We start from the raw sequence: 20409 nt of genomic DNA, 5'->3' as shown, positions 1-20409 counted from the left end.
GGAAGTTTATAGCAATACAAGCCCACCTTAAGAAGCAGGAAACATCTCAAATAAACAACCTAACCTTGCACCTAAAGCAATTAGAGAAAGAAGAACAAAAAAACCCCAAAGCTAGCAGAAGGAAAGAAATCATAAAAATCAGATCAGAAATAAATGAAAAAGAAATGAAGGAAACAATAGCAAAGATCAATAAAACTAAAAGCTGGTTCTTTGAGAAGATAAACAAAATAGATAAACCACTAGCCAGACTCATCAAGAAAAAAAGGGAGAAGACTCAAATCAATAGAATTAGAAATGAAAAAGAAGTAACAACTGACACTGCAGAAATACAAAAGATCATGAGAGATTACTACAAGCAACTCTATGCCAATAAAATGGACAATCTGGAAGAAATGGACAAATTCTTAGAAATGCACAACCTGTCAAGACTGAATCAGGAAGAAATAGAAAATATGAACAGACCAATCACAAGCACTGAAATTGAAACTGTGATTAAAAATCTTCCAACAAACAAGAGCCCAGAACCAGATGGCTTCACAGGCGAATTCTATCAAACATTTAGAGAAGAGCTAACACCTATCCTTCTCAAACTCTTCCAAAATATAGCAGACGGAGGAACACTCCCAAATTCCTTCTACGAAGCCACCATCACCTTGATACCAAAACCAGACAAGGATGTCACAAAGAAAGAAAACTACAGGCCAATATACTGATGAACACAGATGCAAAAATCCTCAACAAAATACTAGCAAACAGAATCCAACAGCACATTAAAAGGATCATACACCATGATCAAGTGGGGTTTATTCCAGGAATGCAAGGATTCTTCAATATATGCAAATCTATCAATGTGATAAACCATATTAACAAATTGAAGGAGAAAACCCATATGATCATCTCAATAGATGCAGAGAAAGCTTTTGACAAAATTCAACACCCATTTATGATAAAAACCCTGCAGAAAGTAGGCATAGAGGGAACTTTCCTCAACACAATAAAGGCCATATATGACAAGCCCACAGCCAACATCAACCTCAATGGTGAAAAACTGAAAGCATTTCCACTAAGATCAGGAACAAGACAAGGTTGCCCACTCTCACCACTGTTATTCAACATAGTTTTGGAAGTTTTAGCCACAGCAATCAGAGAAGAAAAAGAAATAAAAGGAATCCAAATCGGAAAAGAAGAAGTAAAACTGTCACTGTTTGCAGATGACATGATACTATACATAGAGAATCCTAAAGATGCTACCAGAAAACTACTAGAGCTAATCAATGAATTTGGTAAAGTAGCAGGATACAAAATTAATGCACAGAAATCTCCGGCATTCCTATATACTAATGATGAAAAATCTGAAAGTGAAATCAAGAAAATACTCCCATTTACCATTGCAACAAAAAGAATAAAATATCTAGGAATAAACCTACCTAAGGAGACAAAAGACCTGTATGCAGAAAATTATAAGACACTCATGAAAGAAATTAAAGATGATACAAATAGATGGAGAGATATACCATGTTCTTGGATTGGAAGAATCAACATTGTGAAAATGACTCTACTACCCAAAGCAATCTATAGATTCAATGCAATCCCTATGAAACTACCACTGGCATTTTTCACAGAACTAGAACAAAAAATTTCACAATTTGTATGGAAACACAAAAGACCCCGAATAGCCAAAGCAATCTTGAGAACGAAAGAAGGAGCTGGAGGAATCAGGCTCCCTGACTTCAGACTATACTTCAAAGCTACAGTAATCAAGACAGTATGGTACTGGCACAAAAACAGAAAGATAGATCAATGGAACAGGATAGAAAACCCAGAGATAAACCCACGCACATATGGACACCTTATCTTTGATAAAGATGGCAGCAATGTACAGTGGAGAAAGGACAGCCTCTTCAATAAGTGGTGCTGGGAAAACTGGACAGCTACATGTAAAAGTATGAGATTAGATCACTCCCTAACACCATACACAAAAATAAGCTCAAAATGGATTAAAGACCTACATGTAAGGCCAGAAACTATCAAACTCTTAGAGGAAAACATAGGCAGAACACTCTATGACATAAATCACAGCAAGAGCCTTTCTGACCCACCTCCTAGATTAATGGAAATAAAAACAAAAATAAACAAATGGGACCTAATGAAACTTAAAAGCTTTCGCACAGCAAAGGAAACCATAAACAAGACCAAAAGACAACCCTGAGAATGGGAGAAAATATTTGCAAATGAAGCAACTGACAAAGGATTAATCTCCAAAATTTACAAGCAGCTCATGCAGCTCAATAACAAAAAAACAAACAACCCAATTCAAAAATGGGCAGAAGACCTAAATAGACATTTCTCCAAAGAAGATATACAGACTGCCAACAAACACATGAAAGAATGCTCAACATCATTAATCATTAGAGAAATGCAAATCAAAACTACAATGAGATATCATCTCACACCAGTCAGAATGGCCATCATCAAAAAATCTAGAAACAATAAATGCTAGAGAGGGTGTGGAGAAAAGGGAACACTCTTGCACTGCTGGTGGGAATGTGAATTGGTTCAGCCACTATGGAGAACAATATGGAGGTTCCTTAAAAAACTACAAATAGAACTACCATATGACCCAGCAATCCCATTACTGGGCATATGCCCTGAGAAAACCAAAATTCAAAAAGAGTCATGTACCAAAATGTTCATTGCAGCTCTATTTACAATAGCCTGGAGATGGAAACAACCTAAGTGCCCATCATCGGATGAATGGATAAAGAAGATGTGGCACATATATACAATGGAATATTACTCAGCCATAAAAAGAAAGGAAATTGAGCTATTTGTAATGAGGTGGATAGACCTAGAGTCTGTCATACAGAGTGAAGTAAGTCAGAGAGAAAAAGACAAATACAGTATGCTAACACATATATATGGAATTTAAGAAAAAAAAAAATGTCATGAAGAACCTAGGGGTAAGACAGGAATAAAGTCGCAGACCTACTGGAGAACGGACTTGAGGTTATGGGGAGGGGGAAGGGTGAGCTGTGACAAAGCGAGAGAGAGGCATGGACATATATACACTAACAAACGTAAGGTAGATAGTTAGTGGGAAGCAGCTGCATGGCACAGGGATATTGGCTCGGTGCTTTGTGACAGCCTGGAGGGGTGGGATAGGGAGGGTGGGAGGGAGGGAGACGCAAGAGGGAAGACATATGGGAACATATGTATATGTATAACTGATTCACTTTGTTATAAAGCAGAAACTAACACACCATTGAAAAGCAATTATACCCCAATAAAGATGTTAAAAAAAAAAAAAAAAGCCTCAGTTACAGAAATGTAAAGCATTTGCCCAAAGTCACAGAGGTGGTAAAAGATAGAACTAGGATATGAACCGATAACACATGACTTCAAATCCTACCCAACTTCACTACTGTCTTATGTCGCCTCCCACTTCCCCCAAATGGATAGGAGTGGCTGATAGTAAGCTCTGTGCCAGACACCAGCGTTGATTAATTACATGCATTAATTTATCTAATTCCCACCATGGTTCCATGATTGTCATCTTTTTACAGATGAGAAAGCTGAGACCTAGAGAGGGTAGGCAATGTGCTTAAAATCACACAGGTAGGGAGTGGTGGTCTTGGGTTTGAGCCCAGCTCTCTGACTCTAGCCCCCAACTTGACTGCTCTTCTCTACTGGAACATAAAACACAGTCTCATTGCCACATCCAATGTCATGAAGTTTTTTCCTCTGCTTTCTTCTAAGAGTTTTATAGTCTTAGCTTTAATGTTTTGATCCACTTTGAGTTAATTTTTGTGTATGGTGGGAGGTAAGGGTCCAGCTTCATTCTTTTGCATGTGGATATCCAGGTTCTCCGGTCCATTTGTTGAGAAGACTGCCCTTTCTCCACCGAATGGTCTTGACACCCTTGTTGAAAATCATTTGACTATATATGTGAGGGTTCATTTCTGGGCTCTCTATTCTATTTCATTTGTCTATACTTTTGTCTTTATGCCAGTACCATGTTGTTTTGATTAATTTAGGTTTGTATTAAGTTTTGAAATCAGGAAGTATAAGACCTCCAACTTTATTCTTTTTGTCCCCAAGATTTCTGGGGGCTATTTGGTATCCCCTGAGATTCCATATGAATTTTAGGATAGATTTTTCTATTTCTGCAAAAAAAAAAAAAAAAAGGAATTGGGATTTTGAAACCGTCCACAACAAAAACATGTAAATCAATAACTGTAGTAAAACGCTGTGAGTGTTGGGAACCACTAATCTTCCCCACTAAACTGTGAGCATTTCAAGGGTAATCATTTCATATGTATCCTCCTCAGCATATATTACTGAATCATGTGCTGGGCAGCACTCGATGCCTCTGAATGAATCAGGATTACAGAGCATCAAATACTTATTTCCTTGTCTGACAAAAAATCAAGATATTTTAAGAACTGAACAGAACAAACTGCAAATAAACAGATATCTTCTTTATGATCAGACTTCAAATTTCTACGTAAAGTAAAACAAAATTGAGCGCTGGCTGGCACAAACACGTCATAATTTCCATGATTATATAAGAGCTTCGAGGGGTGCGAAGTAAAGTGTATGGGGCATTTTTCTATAGTTTAAAACAAGTAGAACCTCTCCCCACCCCCGAGCCAGCTGCAGTTTAATAAAACCTAAAGGTGATATATAGAGATATCTATATCTATCTATCTCTCCTGACCATCAAGGGTAAGTGGTTTATTATTTCAGAGACTATTATTACTGGCTGCATGCTCATTGTAGATGCTCAGGATTGGATGTGGTTTATTCTGTTTATAGCATTAGTACTGTTTTTTAAGTTTAAATAAACTAAACAGATTGAAGAATTGAAGTTTGCATAGTAATGTTGTTATATAATATAAAAGGTATGAAACATAAACTTCTTCCTTCCTTCTGTGGAGTCTAATGAAACTGCCAGTTATTTATTTTAGCACAAGAAACTCTTGGCCTGCAGAGCACAGGAAAGACAGAAGAAACGCTTGCTTTGATGCTTCTAGAATTAACCCAAGAGGCCTTGTAAACCAAGATAGCAAAACTGCCCTTACACTGCCAGACCAGGCACTGTCTCCTCTGTGCCCCCTTTTCTTAGCAAACAAAATTCCAAGAGCTCATGAAGAAATAGTCCAGCAGTGGTGATGTGTGGGGAGAGAATTCACTTTTATCTAGGCCAGGAGGGCTCCAACTTTTATGGAACACAGACCTCTTTGAAATCTGATGAAACATTTGAACTGTGATTCCCCCACCCAAACCCAAATGTAAACATACTTGCAAAATTTTACATATGATTTCAGGGGGTTCACAGACTAGAACTTCTGGTCTACTGAATGCCAACTTTGTATTACATACTGTGCTAGGTGAATTAATACAACGTCATATACATTAATCTGGCAAGTGATGATGTTTGGGTCCAAGGGTTAAAGGGAAGTGTTACAGAGTAACAACTTTGCTGGTTTATTTTAATTGATTTGCCAGGAAAAGAGCTCCAGAGGTTGAAGAGCTGGGCATAGTAAAAAGACCTGCTAAGTCACTGTCTGGTAAAGAAGGTGGACTTGTCCAATGAGAGGTCTGGCCTTTGCCCTCAGGCCCTGGGAGGGAATCAGTGTCGTACCTGATAGGAGGGTCTTTGCTTAGGGAGAAAGCGGGCCACACCAGATGTTAGGGTAGGGCCAGCCATATACAATAGTCTGAGGTGGGACCTGGCCACCTGAAAGAGACGAAACACGTACTTTTGAGTGAAGGCTTTAGATCATGCAGTTGACCTGGAGACTGAGATCAATGACCTGGGCAATCAATCAATCATATCTACGTAATGAAGCCCCAGTAAAAGCGCTGGACACTGAAGTTTAGGTGAACCTCCCTTGTTGGCAATATTCCATGTATACTGTCACATGTTGATGCCCAAGGGTAACACGTCCTTGAGGATGATGGAAGCTCTGTGTTTGGACGTTCCCAGACTCTGCTCTATGCACCTCTTCCTTTGACTAATTCTGGTCTGTATCCTTTGCCCATAATAAACCACAGCTGTGAGTATAATACCTTTCAGTGAGTTCCAGGAGTTCTTCTATCAAATTATCAAACTTGAAGGTGATTGAAGGACGTGCCCCCCAAACTTGCTGTTGGTGTCAGAAGTGAGACTGTGCCCTCCAACTTTGTTGTTAGATCGTAACTCCTTGCAGGGTCTTGGGCAGACTTGGCAGTCTGGAGGACTGCGCCCTAATCTCACCATTTGGCTAACTCTGTGTAGCCACTTTCAAGCAGCGCTCAATCAGCTCCCCCAGGGTCTGCTGGTAAGTTGTCAGAGGATTTCTAGACCCTCTGTCCTGGGGCAAGCCTAGCTGTGGGAAGCCCCCTGACTCCTGATGTGGAGCAGTGGGGAGGGACCCATGAACAGTCAAATCAAGGTAAGTCAATACCTTAGTTAACTTTTCTCATGGTAGAGTCACTCTTTTAACCTCTCACACCCAAGTTCACCCCAACAAGACTGGAAGGAAACTTAGCAAAAATGGACTCTCAGGTGCAGCAGAGACCTCAGTTTTGCTCTCTAGAACTGCTTACAACAGTCTCTGTTTCTAAGACCAAGGAAATACCTTCCTAGGTAGGCACCATAAGTACCAACAACTGATCCATACAGAGGTTTCCCCAAAAACATTTGGTCCTGAGCTTATACTGACTTGAGATCTTAAAAGAGCACATGACATTCACGACTAAACGGAGCTGGCTTTTTTTAATAGGTACGTCCATGTTTATTACCTATTGAAGAAGAAACTCAGGAGACAAACATTTAGTCAACAAGATAAGCAAATGAAATAAGCTAGAAAGATGCCTTAGAATGGTGGAGAGGCAGGTAATCGTCCAACTATTTCCAACCCTTTTCTTTCATCCCTTCTCCCAAACTAGCATGAGACTCAAACCTAGAGATTAAGTGGAAATCAATACCACTCTGCTCCCAAAGTGCGCTGAGGAATCACAGATTCATTAATAAACGTGCACCGAATACTTTATGGGCTTGAAGTACTTTGTTAGGTGTTCTGAGGTGGGTGGGAGCTTTGGTTCAAGACTTTTTAAGATAAGACCCTGCTCCAAAGGACTCACAGCCCAGTAAGAGAAATGGAACACATGCACCTAACATAAGAATATAAGAAAAGCAGGGTTCAAAAGAGACCATGTGGAATATAATAAAAATAAATAACGACTTCATGGTAATTCAAGAGAGGGATATTTTGGGGGTAAACAGAAGAAGTACCAGATTTTACATGGAGGAATTAGTGTTTTAGGTCACCTAAATAAAACTGTGGTCATTACAAAGAAATACCATTAACTAGAGACTTAGAATATTAGTACTCTGGAAAGATAAAAAGCAAAAAAAAAATGAAGGAAATAATTTTATACCAGAGTTTCCCTAAGACAATTGAGACAAAAAATCAGAAAGGGTTAGCTGTCCTAACCCAAGGGGCTAGATCTTCTCATCCTGGGTCTCCTCAGAAAGCAGTTACAGCAGGACCGGAATGATGCAGGGGCTTGGACAAGATCCTATGGGGAGTAAGTGGCTGACCGGTGACTCTAACTCAGGCCTGTTTGGTGTTAAAGCACGCAGCAAGTCCAAAGGGCAACGTGCCACAGCTTGGGGGCAATGGCAGGGCTCAGCATCAGGAGGGACGAGGGGTGAGAGCCTTGAGGGGAAATGAGCGCATCAGCGGAGGAGCCCCAGAGGCGGCAGCAGCAAAGGTAGACCCGGCACTGGGGTTTCAAACAAACCACCGCTTCTTGGCAGGATGCGAGGACACGGCTGAGGGTGGGACTGGGGTAGGGTTGCCTCTGGGAGAGACGGAATGCTGGTCCAGACGAAGAGAGGTAAAGCCTAGGTTTTATGGATGTGTGAAATGTTTCCTGTGTTTTCCTTTGATCCCGCCGCCCCACCAAGGCGAGGGGACCAGCAGGGGCTCCCCCTCTGTACTCTCGCTGCTACCTGAAAGGAAGTTCTATTTTCTGGACTTGTACTAGTGAAAACACAATTTACAAATTCTGTCCCTGATACCCACCTAGACCAGTTACTGGCTTAAATACTGAAGCTCTAACTCTTTAAAAGAATAGAGAAATAAACCTGCCTTATTTCTCTCCTTATCTGCAGCCTTCACTTCTCCCACAAAGAGCCGGGGAGCTGACTAGAGCACTCCGAAGAATTCTAGAAACTACCAAGGGAAACAGCAGCATCTCACCTCCAGACTCGAGGGCGCACTGCCCAACTTTTGTGCTTCGGCCACTCTTTCTTCTGAAATAATTCAGGAAAAAGCTACAGACACATGCAACAGGAAAGCAATACGAGCTGAACTCTGAGCTTCTGAGATTCTACGAAGGCGCAATTAGGATCAGATAGTAAGGTGGAAAGGAAGGTACTCAGAGAAATCAACCCAAGCTCAACAGGAAGAATGAATTTGCCGGGAAAAAGAGGGAAGCAGTGTAGGAACAGATTTGCGTTCTGAGAGACCACTGTTTCCCCTCATTCTCTGTAGCCTCCGTTTTCCTGACTGTAAATGGGGATAAAAGTACCTGCCTGAGGGGAGACTATTTTGGACAAAGAGGTTTAACAACCAAATGATAATGTGTGACCTTGTTTGGCCCCGGGGGTGAACAAACTAATTTTAAAAGATACTTCCAAGACAATAAAAAAAAAAAAAATCAAGATGGACTAGGTCTTAGATGATAGCAAAGAATTACGATGTTTATGTTCTGAAGAACACGTCTATATTTTTTCGAGGTACACAGATGTAGAGGTAACATGATATGAGTTCTGGAATTTGCTTTGACATCCTTAGTAACAAGGAAGGGAGAGGAGGAGGGAGTTCGAATTTTCAAAGGCTTCTTTCCATCTCCACCCAGCTGTAAACAGCCAATTCATCCCAAGCTGCCTCCTCGAAAACGTACGGCCACATTGAACACCCAAACCTTCCTAAAGTATTCTCCAATATGAGCCACACGAGATGCTGGCTCCTAGCAGGGGCTACCTGCAGGAATTACATATTCTCAAATCAATCGCTTGACGTTTTTACAGGCATCACAAAATCTACACCTTTGCTCCAGCCTAAGTCAACAACAAAAGCATCGGCCACGGCTGCCTATATTACAGGATCCGTGTAAATCAGCAGTTGCCTTTAGGCTCCAGGGGCCTCCAAATTTGACCAGCTGCTCAAAACAGTAAAATCTCATTAGCTCAATGTCCAGCCACTCAACAGTGAGGCTGACTTCAAAGTCACACTCTGCCACCAAAGAGAGAATAACCAGAAAACTTCTGTATTTATAAGTTACTTAACAAGCTGAGAACTTGATTTTTTCTCAATAGGAAAAAAGGGATTGTGTGCTATTTAAGGGTTTTGTTTTGTTTTTTTCCTTTTTAACTACTTCTCCCCTTCCTTTTATGAGGAGAAACTTTTTTCCTGGTGGAAAAGAATTGATAGGACTCTACTTCCTTATGATCAAGATGGGAAATTAGATATTAAAAGGCATTTGCACAAGCTTGACGTTGACTGTTTTGATCCACTGAAAAATTCCAATTAGTGATCATTTTTGACTTGGGCATCAGGCTGGGAAAAGATGGCATTAACTCTTCTCTCTGCTGAATAATGTTATGGAAGGAGGGGTCGCGTTTATTGGTATTTATGTCAAATTCATTCTATACCAGCCATCTTTCTTAAACACATCATCAGCACTGAAATAGCTGGTTGGCAAGTATATGGGACATGAATGCTGTCCCAATATCTATCAGATGGTGAAAAAAGAGGAAAAAACTGCGAGCGTGTGTGCGTCCATTAATTTTTATTTTTCTTGTTTTGGGCCGGGAGATGGGGATACTGAGAGAAGCTATTTACAAAGCCCAGTTGCTCTCTGATCCTTTGCTGCTCCAGGCGATATCTGCCACTCATGTTGTCAGTGAGCACCAGATGTTTTCATCACTTTGTTAGTGGTCTACAGATAGCCAGAGTCTGATGACCATGCATGTGCTTATTGGTTTGATGCAGGGTTTATGGAGGGCATGGTGGTGAGCAAGGGCACTGGGAGAAGGTGGGCGGCGGAAGCTGGTGAGCTTGACTGTATCCTACCTACCTTTGGCCAGGGATAAGCTTTTGCATGGAGCACATCTGTCAGGACGGCAAAAGCCCACTGATGGGAAACAAGCTCTCAGGGCCAAGACTTGCTAAGAGTGGTCCAGCTGGCACATTGAAGGATGGAAGCCCACACCTGCCTGGACCAAGAAATCCTTCCCCGGAAAAAATGCTGCCACGTGCACAGCCTGTGCTTGTGTCTTATCTCTTTCACACTTTATTTTTATCATCATAATCCATTCCGCCTCTTCCAGAAGCTATTCTGCAAGATCTCAGCTTTTAAGTCGAAGAGAATAAAAGAGATATTGGTCATCATGTCACTGTCATTTTTTTTTTTTTAAAAAACCAGTCTCCAATTATTTTCACGGTAGCTTTTGAAAAGGAGGCCGAGTGACACTAACATGTTTCTATTCAAACTGAACACTGCTTCACTATTGCATGATCTCACTACACGAAGTTTCAGGACAGCACTAGTTTGTTTTGTTTTTTTTAACTTCTACAAGCACACCTTGTCATACTGTGCTTTGCTTTACTGCGCTTCGCAGAGACTGCATTTGTTACAAATTGAGGATTTGTGGCCACCCTGCAGCAAGCACTATTGGCACTATTTTACCGACAGCATTTGATCACTTCATGTCTCCGTCACATTTTGGCAATTCTTGCAATATTTCAAAGCTTTTTATTACGGTTATATTTGTTAGGGTGATCTGTGATTAATGATCTTTCATGTCACTATTGCAAAGAGATTATGACTCGCTGAAGGCTCAGATGATGGTTAGCAGTAGAGCATTTTTTGAATTAAGACATACACATTTTTTAGATATAATGCTATTGCACACTTAATACAGTATAGCATACATATAGCTTTTACACGCACTAGGAAATTTAAAAATTCGTGACTCGCTTTACTGTGCTATTTGCTTTATTGCAGTGGTCTGGAACCAAACCCACACTGTGTCTCAGGGCTGTCTGTGTATCATTAGTGTAAGAATAGTGCTGTCACATAGCGGGTGCTCCAAAGATGTTTGTTAGATGAATGGATAAAGGGAAATCAGTCCTTTTTACCTGTTGTGTGGTGGCAACAGAAAAGCTATCTCCCATTAGGTTCACAGGGTTATGCGGCTGAGAATGAATTTCACTCCCTCAGACTTTTCTTCTTTCCTTTGCATCATGTTTCTCTCATGTCATAAATTTCCTGTGTTTTCCAAAGATGCCACTAATTTGTTTGTCACATGGATGGCAAACACACTTGCCAAAAAGGAGTAAGCAGGAATCCTGCCGTGCATGTTTTGTATTCTTTAAAAGCAACACCAAACCAACCACGGAAAACCACTAAGAATTAAACCGACAACTTCTGTGGAACAATCAGCCCTTGCTGGCAAATCTTCCAAATCACCAGAATGGTTTTAGAAACCGGACCAGAGACAACACGAACGTACAAAACCCTGCCAGATTCTCACACAAGGTTTTAACATCACCCTCCATATTTGGGGGCAGATGAAAGGGTAATTGGAGGCCTGTGGAAAATATGAGTTTTTCTTTGCTTCTCATATATCCCTTCACATTCTAGAAGGGAAGGAAACGACTTATGTAATGTTACGATAGTATGAAATGACTATTGTCTCCATGCTTGTGCTACCCACCTCAGGCAGGTCGGGCTGTGGATTCTGGCTTTCCCGTGGAGGGAACCACACAAGTCAGAAGTGTGTCTCAGGCTTCTCCCAATGTGAATCAAAGAACAGCACCAGACACAAAGAGTTCCAAAAATCGGAGGTTCTGCTCTTCTAGCCCAGTGATGTGCTTAACAGGAAAGAGGAAATGAAAGTAAATGAAAACAGGTTTCCAGAAACATGGTCGTTACCGGCCAAATCAAAGTCCAAAAAAATGTTAACAGCCCGTGATTATATCCTTGGTAAACGATGATCCAAAACATGCTCCATCAGGAAAAAGACAGTTGAGTCCAAGATATTCCTTGAAAGGGAATCCCAGTAGTATAGGAACGAAGTAGCTCCAACTGTCCTCCCGGCGGGGAAATGCAGCCCATCTTCTCCCCAGTCTGGTCCGCGAGTCCACCCGGCCAAAACCCCATTACAAAGCCGCCTCCCCCCCAGCCTGGTAAGATGAGAAGAGCCCAGCAGAGCAGGCGGCCACAGCTCTATGTTCCAAATGTGTCCTGCATCCATCGAAGGAAAATGAAACAGTTGGTTCCTAAGCTTTATGTAACCATGCTTGCAGACCTGGAAGGAGCTCCAAAAAATGAATGGACACTTTTTTCTCACATGCTTATTCTATTATAGCTAATGTTATGTCATCATGCATACACTTAGGCTCCAGCATGTATTTGTACACCTGGATCCTGCCGGGTATTTCCCAGCAATTAACATCGTTCCTTATGCCTATTTTTATCTGCACGTCTCAGCTTTTCTGCTTCATAGATACAGTTTTGTGATTTCGACTGTGCCTCATATCTTTTCGTGTTATTTACAAGTTCTCCTCCAAATTTACTTGGATCCAGATTGACTCATGTAGCACCAAAGACTTACCCTTAGAAAGTTAAAAGTAGCCCTAGTTTACTCACCAGATACTGATTTTGAACAGGAAAGCATATAGGGCATAAGCTTTTCTCTTTTAAGTTTGTCATATCAAAAAAAGAATAGGGGGCTTCCCTGGTGGCGCAGTGGTTGAGAGTCCGCCTGCCGATGCAGGGGACACGGGTTCGTGCCCCAGTCTGGGAAGATCCCACATGCCACGGAACGGCTGGGCCCGTGAGCCATGGCCGCTGAGCCTGCGCGTCCGGAGCCTGTGCTCCGCAACGGGAGAGGCCACAACAGTGAGAGGCCCGCGTACCGCCAAAAAAAAAAAAAAAAAAAAAGAATAAGAATCACACACACACACAAAATATGGGTTGATATTTGAGCTTTGAATGAGTTGGGAATCCCATCATTTGTTGTTCAGTTTATCTGCTGAAGTGAATTATAAGAACAAAAATCCATTTTAATCGGTTGTACTGCCTTAAAATTCTCATTAATCTAGTCAAAAACTCCCTATAGATCATCGATATGTAGACTTCTTCCCTTTTGTCCTTCCTCCTTCCCTCTCTTCTTCACTCTCTCCCTCCCTGTCTACACTGGACCAGCTACTAGAGATATTTATTGAACAAAGATTTTTTTATTTAAGTATAGTTGACTTACAATGTTGTATTAGTTTCAGGTGTGCAGTAAAGTAATTCAGTTATATATATTTCATATTCTTTCCCATTATGGTTTATTACAGGATATCAATTACTGTTCCATGGGCTATACAGTAGGTCCTTGTTGTTCATCTATTTTGTATATAGTAGTTTGTATCTGCTGATCCCAAGATCCTAATTTATCCCTCCCCACCCCCTTTCCTTTTTGGTAACCATAAGTTTGTTTTCTCTGTTCCTGTTTTGCAGATAAGTTCATTTGTATCATATTTCAGATTCCACATATAAGCGATATCATATGGTATTTGTCTTTCTCTGTCTGACTTACTTCACTTAGTATGATAATCTTTAGGTCCAGCCACGTTGCTGCAAACGGCATTGTTTCATTATTTTTATGGCAGAGTAGTATCCCCGTGTATATATGTACCACATCTTTATCCATTCATTTGTTGATGGACATTTAGGTTGTTTCCATGTCTTGGCTATTGTGAACAGTGCTGCTATGAACATAGGGGTGCGTGTACCTTTTCGGATTAGAGTTTTCATCTTTTCTGGATGTATGCCCAGGAGTGGGATGGCCAGATCATGTGGTAACTCTATTTTTAGTTTTCTGAGGAACCTCCATACTGTTTTCCATAGTGGCTGCACAAATTTACATTCCTATCAACAGTGTAGGAGATGAACAAAGATTTATATCGCTCTGTTTTAAAGTATAACATCTCTTATGTTATTGGCCAAGTTTTGACTTGTTCTTTCTTTTAAATTTATTTATTTATTTTTGGGTGTGTTGGGTCTTCGTTTCTGTGCGAGGGTTTTCTCTAGTTGCGGCGAGTGGGGGCCACTCTTCATTACGGTGCATGAGCGTCTCACTGTTGCGGACTCTCTTGTTGCAGACCACAGGCTCCAGACGCGCAGGCTCAGTAGTTGTGGCTCACGGGCCTAGTCGCTCCACGGCATGTGGGATCTTCCCAGACCAGGGCTCGAACCCGTGTCCCCTGCATCGGCAGGCGGACTCTCAACCACTGCGCCACCAGGGAAGCCCTTGACTTGTTCCTTATCCATTCATTCAACTCACATTTATTAAGTGGCTGCTGTGCACGAGTTACTCAAGAGACTTAGATTACTAAGGAAAATAATGTATGCACATAACCATACGTAACACAAGGTAAGAAGACAAAAGAACCACAATGGAAGCACAGAGAGAAGCCTAGGGCAAGTCAGGGGAATAATTTTAGGTGGAGAACATTCAGGGAAGGCTTCCTGAAAGAAGTTGTTTTTTAAGATTGAAGAAAGAATTCATAAGCATGTGTGTGGCGCATGTAAATTACTCCCATGTTATTTTAATAATTTGTCTATTTGTCTCTCTGTTATTACACAGCAAATTCCTTGAGGGCAAGGGGTACAGTTTTGTCCACATTTATTTTTTTCTAATACCTAGGGCAAGTGCCTGGAATGTGCTCAGTAAATGTTTATTGAATAACGTTATTAATAATTAATTTGGTCATGGGGAAAATTCCAGGCAGGGGCCACAGAGAGCAGTTGACTATAGACAGAGTCTTTTGATTCCATCGTTTGGCAAATACAGAATCTTTCAGCTATGAAAAATAAAGCAATATGTTTCTTGTTCCATTTGAAAGTTTATTTTGATTTGAAACAAACTTCCTTGTCTTCTCCCCACGTCCTGCTGCACGGCTTTGCTGGCCATGCCTGCGTGGGCTGAGAGACAACGGAGCTCAAGGTAGAAGCTTCCTTTTCTCACCCGGGTTCCTGAGCAGCTTCCTGGCCAAGGGGGGCTTCATTCATGGCCCCTCCATCCTGTGGGAATGTCTCACTCTGGCTACACTGAGGATTAACCAAACTGGGGCAAGTGTTTGGAGAGATTTAGATGAAGGTCCCTGTAGACCCACAAGGTATTAATGGGATGGAATGTTTAGAAAATCATGCAGCTTGGCTCAGTTTTTCAAACTTGTGAGGCTCCCTGTTGGAGTTATTGCTATGTTCCCATTTTCAACAGATTATAGCCCGTTACCATCCACAGCATGGGAAAAGACTTAGGGAAAGGAGAAAGAGAAAACAAAGTCTGAAGCCTGTATCACTTCAATATCTGTGTGTGTGTGTGTGTGTGTGTGTGTGTCTGGGGCAGGGGGAGCCTGGTGGGGAGGGACTGGGAAAACAGTGTGTTAAATAACTAGATGGAAAAGCCTCGTCCCAAGAGGTTCCCTGAGAGGATAAAAGAAGGGAAACCCTTCGCCATTAACTGGAATACTTGGAGGGGACTGGATCTTTCACAGCTCCTTTACTCTCAGCATCGTTTGTATCAGTTAAGTGATAGTGAAGACCGTTGAATTTTTTTTTAAAGGTACTTAATAGTAAATTCATTTCATTATGTTTGAGAGGAGAATAAAGACAAGGCAAACCTTGTGATCTCAAAGTCATATCCTTTAACGATCTTCACCTTGGTCAGAGTAAGTGCCTGGGAAGGGCATCAACTCGTCAACTCTTAGCAGAGGCGTGTGACGACAGCGCCTCACATTTGCAACTTAGTAAGTACGGTCACATTTATGACTTATTGGACCCTGGGAGAGTCCTAAGCCAGACATGTTAAGCCCCATTTAATAGAGAAACAGAGTCAAGTTAAATACGCCGATTTCCATAGAACTGCTAACTGTGGATTGAGCCACTCGGTAAATGTCATTTTATTCTCACACGGGCTCTCCTCTTTCGTTGCAGATGAGGACTTCTTCAAATCAGAGCAATTAGGTTCTTTCCAAAATATCACAGAATTTATCAAAGGGGGACCACACTAGGTTAACAGACCATTAGAGAATCCACACTGTTCTTTACTGACACTCCTTTATTAATCTGACAACCTATATATGGAACACCTATGTGTGTCAAGCACTGTTCTAGGTACTTTAGCTATATCAGTGTCTTGTGGTGTTTACATGTTCAAAATAGAGATAAACGAGCGACTTCACAATCGTGTGTGTGTGTGTGTGTGTGTGTGTGTGTACAACCAGTGAGTCTCTATGGGAGCAACCAATTTGAACTATTTGAAGTGAATTTACCAGGATTTAACTTCACAAGTAGAAATAGCTTCTATGTTTTCAGTACATCAAGCACTGTTCAAGTGATTGCCGTAGCCGCTGCCAAGACTCCCCTGCGCTGTTTAGCCAGAATCCAATGACTACATCTCGAAAGAACCACCCCCTGGGGTCTTAACGGCTAAATGTAATTTCTCAACCCACAGTCTTGATCTCAGACCCCACTGTCAGAGAGAGGATAAATTAGTGGTATAGCTAAGAGCACTCATATTAAATAATGTCTATGATTTGTCCATGGTCCAAAGAGTCTGATGATCTAAATTGGAAAATAAAATGTTTACATTTTGTTTAAGAATAAGTTGTGTTATGTAGAAGTGATTAGTTACAAGGTTTGGTGCAATTCCGCCATCCCAGTTCAGGAATTTGGAGAGTGCTATGCTACCATTCAAATATTTTCTTTCTTTCTCTCAGCCCCAACTTTTTTTTTTTTTTAATGTTAATTGATTTGCTCCATGAAATGCCCTGTAAAGTGGCCAGATGTTGTAACAGAATCTTGATAGTACGGGAATTCAGCAGGAGACTCCAGCAGCATAAAATGGTCCAGTTTCCCCAGCTCTCAATTGAGCAAAGACAAAAGCTCCCACTTTAAGTGGGATTAGGAAGAATCTCCTGGATTTCACTAGTAGTGTCTAAAGAAATACTGCCCAGTACCCCACCACTCAACACACCAAACAGGTGCTTTGAAACACAGAAGATATTACCCTGGATGAGTAGCCAAGAGAACCTGGTTCATTCTCGACTCTGCTATTGTCGAGCTGTGTGACTTTGGAAAAAAGCATATAGTCTCTGTGTCTCACATTCTCATTTATCAAAACGGTCACTGAACACCGCTGTGCTAGGGATGAACAAAGTGCTGTGGGGAGTTAGGGCAGCAAGGAACTCTCCCAAGAGAAGTTAAAGAGGGCTTCACAGAGGAGGTGACCTTTGTTCTAGTTTTGGAAGGAAAGTAGAATTTTACCAGCTGAAAAAGACAGGGACAGGACTGTGGGATAGGAGGGGATGCGGTGACTGTGTAGTCACAACCAAGAGCTATTTGCAGAGACAAACACAAAAGGGGATGGAGAGATGGTGTATTCAGGGGTTAGGGAGAATCAGGGAATAAGCACAAAGGGTGCATAGGCAAGGCTGTGAGATCAGTTCCATTCAAACTTCAGGACCTGTGTGTGTCTCACTTAGTTTAAATTTTATCCAGAAGGTAACAAGAAGCCAACAGGAATTTGTGTTCCATCACTGCTGTTTTGCAGGACAAGATTTTTCTTTTTTAACCCAGGAAGATAACTCTGTTGGCTGTGTGCAGGATGCATTGGATGAGAAAGTAAGTGAGGGTTAAGAAGCCAGTTAGGAAGTCTTGCCACCAGGCAAGACATAAGGGTCTGAATTTAAAACCTAGCAGATTCTCATGGCAGGAGAAATTTCTGAATTTAAAACCTGGAAGAAGAAATTTCTTAGGGAGAATTAACAAGACTTTGTGACTGGAGAAGAAAAAGTGACTGAGAAATCAAGGGGGCTGTGGCATTTCTCATTTGAGAGGCTATAGCATTTGCCCTCCACAACCATGGGCTCTGCATCTGTGGATTCAGCCAACCATGGAATCTGTGGATGTGGGGAACTGACTGTACTGCACCACTTTATATAAGAGACTTGATCATCCGCGGATTTTGGTATCCACAGGTGTCCTGGAACCAGTCCCCCGTGGATATCGAGGGACTGCTATATAGTGATGCCCTATAGACAAAGGTTCTCAAACTTGAGCGTGCATCAGAATCACCTAGAGGGCTTATTAACATAGATTTCTAGGCTCCACTTCCCAAAGTTTAAATCCAGTAACAAGTTCTCAGATCTGCTGCTACTCTGGGGAACACACTTTGAGAAGCACTGATGTAGGATTTCAGGGGGTGAAGAGTTCATTTAAAAAGGAAGTAAGCTTAAAGGTTAGCATCTAAGCACATTTTGTTTGAGGAACCTATGGGGCACGTTATATATTTGTTGTCTAACCACCCCTTCAGATGTCAACTCTAAGAGGGCAGGGATGTTCTCTGGTTCACATCTGAACCACCAGTGCCTAGCATAATGCCTGGAACGTATCAATAAAGATCTGCTAAATGAACAAAAGAAAAATTAATCCAGGTAGAGATGACCAAGAAGCAACCGGAAATATGGGTCCTTGAATTTTGTCAAGAAGTCATATCAGTTCACATGGATTGAAATATGTAGTCTGAAGAAGTATGATTGTAAATAAGGCAGTTAGAAGCATTAGAGCTGACATTTTTCAAACCCTTAAGGAATCTAGCAAAACTAGGTACACGAAGTTCCACTGAGTTCGTAAGCTTTGTAAGTGCCAACAGAGGGTTGAAGACAGAATCCACATTCAGAATGTCTTACAGTTTGAGCAATGAGGGTACAGCGTGCAAAGCCGAAAACGATTTGTTCCTAAAGTGATGGAAACAACTACTAAAGGGGTACGCATGTGGACTACTGAAGGAAGGATTTCCTTACTTCGTTTCCTGTACTTGAAGGGAGGAGGACTGATGGTCCGTCAGGCCCATTCTAACCCTAATAGATATTACAATTCTATGACTTGAGGAAGGCGTAGGGAGCAATGGCGGATTCACGTCAACTTGAGCTGAAGAACACTGTAGTTGGATGCAGCAGTACAGCCAACCAAAATTTATTTCAGAGTTGGAAGGACAAGCATCATGAAAATACAAGGGCTACGATACTTGAGGGAAAAGAAACATGTGTGAGTCAGGGCACCCGTGACGTGCCGGCCTAGAAAGGTAGTGAAGTGCTAACCTGCTAGAAAGGGGCGACGGACCATTTCAGCTCCAAGTCAAGATCATGCCACACATAGCATCATGAGCCTGTACACCAGGCAGCATCAACTTTTCTGAATAACGAGGCAGAGAAGACAGAAGTTAATAGATCGTTATGAGAGAATAAAGCTCTTGTTTATCAGAATATCCTAGGACATCCTTGTGCTAAAAAGTCACTTCTGAGCATTAAGAAAAGAAACATATTCTAACTTTGGCACTTAGAGCTCACACAGGATTATTGTTAGAAAGAAAGCATAGAACTCAGGCAACATTTTGCTGAGAAGTAAATTCTTTTTATCAGTAAAGGAAATCTGGGGCCTGATGGTGATAGAACCCTGGTCCTCTTAAGTTAGAATATGTTTTACCTCTGCTACTGGTTTAGAAATGCTTTAGAAATACACAAAGGATTTTAAAAAAAATAGGAGTGTAGTGCCTCGGGGAGTACTGCTAGTTTAAATAACACATGAAAAGTATTTATGAGCCCTTTTTTATGAGGTGGTCAAAGAAAAGACCATCCAGCATGTAACATAAGACTGGCTGAAGAAGAAAGCATTTCCAAACCACATCGGAGAGTTAAGCATGAATGGAATTTTATTTCAGTCTCTACTGCTTATTTAAATGAATGGTGTTTTCAGATGGGGTCTAAATGATAATGCAGATCAAGGTAAGGCTTGCCAGGAAGAAAATATACAGACTAGTCCACTATTCCAAGAATGTTACTAGGTAATGCTGGAATCATCTGAAATATAGAGGTTTAGCAAAAGGGGGGGGTCTGGAAGGGGTAAGTGGTTGTAATACGCCCAAGTCCATTTTGAATTCTGCGTGTTGAGCTTTTTGCTAGAGTCAGGGCTTTGGAACGACGCCATGTTCAGCAAATGTGGCTAGGTTGTCTACAGCCAACCATGCCCAGGCACCGTACACACACCACCGCAACATGTGGTGACAGCCTCGGTCCTGTCGGCTCCAAAACAGACTGTTCTCCATTCACTCAACTGTTGCAACTGCCCTGTCTAAAGAGCGCATGCCTGTAGTTTTATTCCTCTTCCATGGTAATGGGTCTGAGCTAATCTGCTCACAATCTCCTTTCTGGGCCTCTGTGTGACAAAGAGCATGCCCTGGTGTGTGACAGCTGGCAAAGGTTATGGGTTGTGGATGCAGCCTTGGAACAGAAC

The 20409-nt window shown here is 41.6% G+C and overlaps 1 long non-coding RNA gene across 1 annotated transcript in view; it reads right to left on the bottom strand.

Annotated features, from left to right (window-relative positions):
• LOC132440201 (uncharacterized) overlaps positions 1 to 11848 on the bottom strand; it is a 59176-nt gene extending 47328 nt beyond the window's left edge. The window contains exon 1 of the long non-coding RNA XR_009522536.1: positions 11777 to 11848. This is a non-coding gene — a long non-coding RNA (uncharacterized lncRNA). The remainder of the gene's footprint in view (positions 1 to 11776) is intronic.
• Between the last annotated feature and the right edge of the window lie 8561 nt (positions 11849 to 20409).

The sequence above is a fragment of the Delphinus delphis genome, chromosome 17 (assembly GCF_949987515.2).
Source record: "Delphinus delphis chromosome 17, mDelDel1.2, whole genome shotgun sequence".
NCBI classification, from domain to species: Eukaryota; Metazoa; Chordata; class Mammalia; order Artiodactyla; family Delphinidae; genus Delphinus; species Delphinus delphis.
The sequence above is the reverse complement of the archived record's forward strand: the minus strand, read 5'-3'. Positions and strand labels throughout refer to the sequence as shown.